The 7,627-nt window shown below is 51.2% G+C and overlaps 1 protein-coding gene across 1 annotated transcript in view; it reads left to right on the top strand.

Moving 5' to 3' along the window:
• Window positions 1-7,627, top strand: part of PGS1 (phosphatidylglycerophosphate synthase 1) — a 35,970-nt gene that overhangs the window by 388 nt on the left and 27,955 nt on the right. The gene's annotated exons all lie outside the window — the stretch shown is intronic.

Raw genomic sequence — 7,627 nt, 5'->3', positions numbered from 1 at the left:
CCGTCCGTCCGTCCCCGCCCCGCGGCCCGTCCGTCCGTCCCCGCCCCGCGGCCCGTCCGTCCGTCCCCGCGATCCGTCCGTCCGTCCCCGCCCCGGGGGCGGTGCTTGCGATCGGGGAGCGGGACCCTGGCGCGGTTTGATTTGGAGGCCGGTGTCCCCGGGCTCGAGGGGTCCCCGTGAGGGCGCAGGGGGTCCGCCTGCGCGGCCGTGACGGCGCCGGACTGTGCCCGCCGACGGGAAGCAGGGGGTCGCGCCCTGGCCGGAGGGAGGCCCCGCCCGTAGTGCCCGCAGCACGTGCACCGCAGAGGCCGGGCTGGCTCTTTAACCCCACGTCTGTAGTAGGCTTTGGGTGAAGGCAAAGGCGCTTCGCACTCAGCAGCGTGTGTGTGTTCGGCTTGGGCCGTGTAAGAGCATCACCTCCGCCCGGGCCCATCCTTCCTGCCCCTCCTGCCCTCTGAGCCTTGTTTTTAGGTGAATGCGGCCCTTTGGGTCTCCTGCTGTGGGTGGGTCCCTCACCATGGCGAGTGTTCACTCAGCTTGTCAGGGAGGTCATCGCTGGGGTGGACCACTCCAGGTGTGAAGGGTGTCAGAGGGCCGCATCTCAAGGCCTAGCCACGCTGGCCTTTTCTATGATTTTGGACATTTCCCCCCTTATATTTTTCCTCCGATTCTGTCCATCTAGTTCCTCTGCGCTCAGGGAGGATGTGGTTCCTTAGTCCCTTGGACTGATTGTTTCCTTGAGAGAGAGAGAGAGTGTGTGTGTGTGTGTCTGTCTGTCTTTCTCTCTCTCTGTGTGTGTGTGTTCCGTCCAATCGGATCTGACTGGTACAGGAGGAGATTGCCCCTCCTTCTCCAGCAGAGCATCTGGTGGATTCGAACTGTTCACCTCTGGGATTACAGTGTTACAGTGCAGCTTCTTGCCACTAGGCCACCAGAGTTCACCCGTATTTTACTTTCTATCTCTCTTTTTGCTCTAGACAGGAAGAGACCTATAGTTGTCTCTTGGATGGCCAAGTCCTGCTGCTACTCATAATATGAAGAAAAAAAAAATTCACTTGCGTGTAAACAATTTTATTACTAGATTTAAGCCTTCCACTTGATCCTAGGAGAACCTCCAAACTCTTGGCTGTCTCCTTTACTTGAGCCAGTGCCCCTGATGGCTTCCCATTTGTGTTGCTTGGGTTTTGTCTTCAGGACAGATGTGAGGCCCAGCCAGGTGTGCTTGTTCTAGGTATGGGGAGGAGTGCCAAGAGAAATTCAGATATGATTTAGGGCAGCAGGAGAGGACTCTTGGAAGCCTGTTGATCAAGCCAGCGGTGAGATTTCACACTGTGGAAGCTTCTGTCTGTAGTTTATGCTGAGCAGAAATGGAGGCAGAGATGCCTATTCCAGGGAACTGTCACGTGATGACTTGTGTGCCCTGGCATCAGACCACTGAGAGAGCAAAGGCTCAGAAAAGAGTCTGTCCTGAGAAACAAGATGTTTTAGGCAGTATTGTCTTTTTTCTTTTTGTTTAAACAAAATCTCTCATTGCATTGTTTTAAGAGGAGGTTTGATTACTGAAGGATGCAGCCTCCAGAAATTGTTCTAGAAAGGGCATTTCTCTTGAATTTTGTTTGGTTTGGGGGTTTTTATGGGGCATGCATGCGTGGGAGAGGATGGCCCTAACTGATTTCTGGAAATCTTTTTTTTATAAATAGCATATCCAAGGGCTCCAGGCTGCTTCTCGATCAAGAGGAGAGATAATGTCTTTTCTGGTCAGTAGTTAAATCAGAAACTCAGTTTCTTGGGCATTAAGTCAGAAGTTTAGGTTTGACAGTCTTTGGAAAGAATGCCTGGACTTGGTTGCGGGTGAGTGCCTTGCTCGGTATTGAGTAAGACTGTGGGTTTCTGACGATTGCTTTGCCTTATTCGGTTTGCAGTTTTTTCTGAGTCTTTGTGTTTGGGGTTATTCATGTCTGTCGTGACCACTCACCCTCTGATGGCTGCTGACTTTCATTTCTTCCCCATTGTTCGTTTGGGCCTCCCAATTCCTCCTTCCCTGAATGATGTGGTTTCTTGTAACTGTTGCAGTCACTGACATGGTGATAGTAGTCATGTGTTAAATGCTATTAGGTTTGACTCTGCCTGTCTGACTCAGTGGTTGGAGTGCTGGGGAGAGTAATGATGCGAGGGAACGCTTCTCTGTCGTGGTTTCCTTTTCAGCATAGAGACAGCAGATGCTGCTTCTTACAGTGACTTCTCGGCAGGCATCTAGAAGTGCTGTCATTTCTTTTTAAGCCTCTGCCTCTTTGATAATTGTTATGATCTGTTGGATTCACTCATTTATTCAACACATGTATGGAGAGCCCTGCTGTGCTGTGCTAGAAAGTCTTGCCTCCAGAACACTCAAACCCACAGTTACTGCAGAGTACGGCAAGCAGGTCATGGTAGCACCTATCAGGGACGCCTGGAGGTCACCAAAGGCTTGCCAGGCGCACCCAGCTGCTTCATGAAGGAGAGAAAGGAGTAGAAGAGTGGAGAAGTGGGTATTCCAGACCTAAGGAAGGGGAGTTAGTGACTAGGCTGAAGGCATCCCTGAAGTCTGAAAAATGACAGTTTCCAGGAGCTGAAGGGGTTAGAGTTGGGGGGAGGTGTTAATTAGGGGAGGGAAGGGGAGAAGAGCCAGCCACATGCCTGGGCTGGAGGCCTCCAGAGTTGAGCTCTGAGATTCCTGGATGATTTCTTTCTTTTCTTTTCTTAAAAAATTATATTTATTGTAATTGATATTTTAATGAATGTTTACAGAAAACTTGGGTTTCCATTCATTCATTGTTGCACATTTTCCTCCCTATCCCCCCTACCCCTTTGCTTTTCTCTTTAAAAAGATTCTTTGTTGCCAGTGATTTCTTTTCATAATGATCCAGTTCTGAGATAGATGGTGGGGATTTCTACAAAGTCAGGAGCAGTGGGGCAAGGAAAGAGGGTGGATTAGAAGCAGCGTGAATGGGAGGGTTTGGTAGGGAGTGAGGGGGTTCTTAGGGTCTGTTGCCAACTCGTAACTGGGCGGCACATTTGACAGGAACGGTGGGAAAGAGGGCCAGGTTGGGGGGAGCAGGGCTAAGGTGAGGTGGAGGTTCCTCAGAGTCCAGGTGCCTCCGCGGAGATGGTCAACACCCAGCGGAGGGCAGATCTGTATAGTGTGGGACGGGCAGCCTCAGGCTTTGTTCTTTGTTTTTTTTCGTTGAATCCCCAGTCTACACACAGTTGGCTCCTAGCTTTAGTTGATGGAACTCCAGTGGGAGATGGGTTCAGAAGACACTGGCTTCTCTTCCTGACCGGTTGGCCATCCATGCCAGGCAGTGTTTCCTCCATGGCTTGCTGCTTGGTTTTTCCAGAAGGATCAGGAAAAGGCCCACACTGTTGTTTGTGGGGCCACTGAGTGGAGCCCACTCACGTGCACATAACAGCATTCTCGGTCTGCATCACGTGTCTAGAGAAATCCTTATTTTTGCAATGTAAGTGCCAGTTTCTCTGTTCTGGGTGATGGATGTGTATATGTTGTAGAGGAGCTTTTACCATCACTGAGTTCTGAGGGAAACAGGTGATGGCAGACTGTTTTTCTAGGTCTTTCTTCTGCAGCCGGGGCAGGTAGGCATGCTCCTCTTCAACCTATGAATAGACCCAACTGCTGACACCCGCACCCCCCACCCCCAGTCTGTGCTCTAGGAAGAACGGTGGTTTCCAGAAGTTACTTTCTCTTTACACTTTCTGATGCAGGGAACCCAGTTCTCCTTCCTCACGCCACCACTTGGCTTATTCATACTTCCACTGCTGTGGCGTTGACTCTGCCTCCAGGGACCAGCAGCTTCTGTACTTCACATGTTAACAAGGAGACTAGACTGCCCGTCTTTCTCCTTTGAGTGATGAACGATCTTCCAGTTAGCACCCCTCATGTTGACCCGTTGTGTCATGAGTGCTCCTTTATAGAAAGGGTGGGGGCCAAATCATAATTTCCTCCAATAATACAAAGGTGATCTTGCAGTTTCTGAAAAGAAAATTAATGGTGGTCTGACTGTCCCAGTCGAAGCTTGGTCAGGGAATACGGGCATTAGGATCCCGTGACAGTTAGCCTTGGTTGATCTGCTGTGTGCCAGGTAGACAGATAGAGACCACCCAGAAGTGAAGGAATCCACTTGTCGACCCTGTGGTGGGATTCCTTCTGGAGGACTTTCCGAGCTGTTGGTTGGGCTTCAGTGCACTGGTTGCATTCGGCTGTCAAGGAGTGGGGCAGGGCCACAAGTGTATTTGAGATCTCCAGCTCCTCACAGGAATTGACTTCCTGCTGGATGATGAGTACTGGCCGCCCAGCCTGGTGTGGACTTTTGTAATCTCCGGGAACCTGCACTCATTTCTCTCACTCGGTTAGTCCTGCGTCAGTCAGGAGGGCAGGGCAGCAGGAAGTGTGCTGTACCTCCTGTAGCCTCTCGGGCTTTCTCAGTAAGGGCCTGCTGCTGGACTTTCTCAGCACTTCACCTTTTACTTTGCAGTGCGTGTAACTGAGGGGGAGGGAGGGTTTTTCTTAAAAAGTAGTTTCTGAAAACAGTGCAGTCCTAAGAGCTTCGTTTCTTTTTATAACTTTCCTCACCATCGTATGCAGATTTGGACAGGCTCCAAGCCACGGTTCATGTGGTGATCTTATCTAGGAGTTGCAGAAGGTTCTTGGGTCTTTGGCCTGTGACTCAGCCCACCTCCAGGGACCATTGTAAATGCTCTGCATGGGATAAGGAGGACACAGTGCACTGCCCACCACGGGGCCGTGATCTGAGCCTCACGGGCCTCCAGAAGTTACCCTGCTTACTGGTGCCCTGATGGTAGTAGGACTGAGACTCCAGGGAGAAGGGATGTGCGATCTGAATCCATGAGGGTGTGCTAGGGATGCCTAAAAGTGACGTGGGGTACATGCCATGCCCACATATCTCTCTGCTTTCACTGTCATCTGCCCATGGGACTGGGCTAGACCTGACCACAGGCACCTGGTGGCATTGCCAGACAGTGGGATACGTGAGCTCCTCTTCTGTGAAGGACAGTGACTCGAGCATATCTGGTAGAGTGGACACTGCCTTCCTCCCACACGGAGGAGAAATGCCCCCCTTCTCCTTGAGACTCTAAGTGGGTGTGCTGGATGGCATCTTGGCATTGGCTCAGCATGGCCACTTATTCTGAACGTGGACCCACTGAGTTCAGTGAACCCCCCTCCAAAAAAAAAACCCCCAAACCAAAAACAACAACCCAAACAAACACCCTTGCAAGGCTGCTAGCCGAGCTGGACAGCCCTCTGTCCATAATCCCCTTTCTGGCTTTGAGGTGGCCCCAGTCCAGGGACAGGAGGCCAACTATCAACACACCTTCTGTAAGAAGAACAAGAGCAGCTTGGAGACAGTAGACTGTGACCCTGCTAAGTCCACAAGGGGAGACAGCCCCCATCAACAATACCCACAGTGCAGGCCTGATTCCTGTGAGGCATGGTCATCTCGCTCCCACACTCCTTTCTACTGATTCCGGCTGCTTACTGGGTCCAAAATCCACTGTGATAGCTACACAGAACTCTCAGAACCATACTTATGATTGTAAGATTTATTAGGGAAATAATAGGTTTCAGTTCAGGTTGGTGATAAGATACAGTTTCTCCTTCAGGATAGCATCATAAGTGTGCTGCTTTCAGGTCCAGTAGCCTTCTACATTGCGGCTTTCGGCTAGTGTTAGAAAGCTCACTTAGTCATCGACCCACCTAGTCCTCCAGCCAATGTAGGCGAAGGCTTTTTTTTTTCTTTTTTAAATAGTTCGTGTGTGGGGGTGTGTATGTACACCGTCAGGCCAAATCTCATCTGACTGGTATAGGAGGAGATTGTCCCTCCTCCAGCAGAGCATCTGGTGGATTCGAACAGTGTGCCTCTGGGACTGCAGCACAGCTTCTTGCCACTAGGCCACCAGAGCTCCTTAGGCATGGTTTTTTTTACCCGTGATTTAAGTGGAAGTTTATGAGCAGATTAGTTTTCCACTGGATTCATACATATCTTGCTTTTTGACATTGTTACACATTGTAGCAGTGCTCTTCCCACTTCCTCCCTGTGTTTTCTATTTCCCTTTGTCTTTCTATCCTATCCTGTCCTGCCTTCTGAACTGCATCTCTTTGTCTTGTATGGTTGATTGTTACAAGGAGAGAGTACCTCCATGGAGATATTGATTACCACATAGACCTGTGTCTCATTTGGTCAAAGCAGGATGGGAAGTGGAGGGGAGGGGTTATGTTTGCTTCAGGACTAAGGATAACTGACCAAGAGCAATGTAGTCTTGGGAGGTCCACCAGCCTCCATCAGACTAGTAAGCCTGGGTGTGTGTGTGTGTGTGTGTGATGATTTTGAGCTTGTTCCACATCTAATAGTGTAATCTGTGGGAAGTTGCTCAGCTGAAGGCAGGGCCTCTGGTGGTTCGAATCCACCAATGGCTCCGTGGGAGAAAGCTGGCAGTCTCTTCCATGGACGAGTTACAGTCTCTTCAAACCTGCTGGAGGGACAGCCGTGAGTTGTCTGGACTTGCTGACAGGGAGCAGTGAGTTTTGAGGCTGTCCAGGACCTTTTGTCAAGAGCCCTTTCAGAGTGGTCAGTGAGTGGCCCATTCAGTCTTTGTTAACGCTCTCTGCTTGTATTTCTGTTATTGTGGTGTGCCATGGAGGTAGAACTGACCCACGGCTGACCCTCTAGTGGATTTTCACAGGGCAGAGATCAAATGGGAAGAGATTGCTTATCTTTCACTTGTGGAGCACCTGGTGGATTCGAACCATATGCCTTTGAAAGTGCAGCGTAGGTTCTTACCACTGGCCATCTGTGCCCATTAAGTCTGTGGAGTCTTTGATTTTCTTCACTGTGTTCTGGGTAGGGAGAGACCAGAGCTGCTCCCATTTGTCCTCCAGCACCACGAGCTGGGACCTGTTGGCTGTTTGGTTGCTGCTGTCACGAGGAGGTGTGGAGGTGGAACAGTGCTGCTTGCCTGCCCGGGTAGCACTGGGGTCTGGCCCTAACTCCGGGCTCTGACTGTCCTCAGCATCATCCCAGACAGAAGGAGCCTTATGATCTGACTCCCCCAGCGAGAAATGAGAGCTCAAGATGGTATCTAGAAAGAGCTGGTTCAGGGCCCCCATCTGTGCGGAAGCGGCCCGGTGCGGTTCCCGGGGTGCTGGGGGTGATAGTACGCACTACTCTCCTCTACAGTACCCTCCTCCCTAGAGGCTCCTCGGGCTGGGCCATGTGGTTTCTCGGTAATCCACTCACGGGTGAGGAGAATCACTGATGCAGGTGGTCTGTCCCTGGAGAGGGTAGTTATGTGCAGGACAGGAGGGGGCTGTTGTTCGCAGGGGAGTCCACCGTTTCTGAGAAAATTCCCAGGAGCTGCCATGTGGAAATCCGGGAACTAACCCCCATGGGGCTTGGGCTGAAGTGAAGAGACACAGCCCCGCAGGCGCTGGAGAAGCAGGAGCAGCTGGCTCATGTGCCCCGTGTCCCCTTCTGTGGCTTGGAGGGGCTCCAGTATAGAGGTGGCCCTTACCGCTAGTGCTGTAGAGTCCCTCCCTCCTGAAATCTTCGAGACT

This window comes from Elephantulus edwardii, unplaced genomic scaffold (genome assembly GCF_000299155.1).
Source record: "Elephantulus edwardii isolate Elephantulus edwardi_28Jun2011 unplaced genomic scaffold, EleEdw1.0 scaffold00048, whole genome shotgun sequence".
In the NCBI taxonomy this organism is placed as follows: Eukaryota; Metazoa; Chordata; class Mammalia; order Macroscelidea; family Macroscelididae; genus Elephantulus; species Elephantulus edwardii.
Note: the sequence above shows the minus strand (reverse complement) of the source record. Positions and strands in the feature narration are given on the sequence as shown.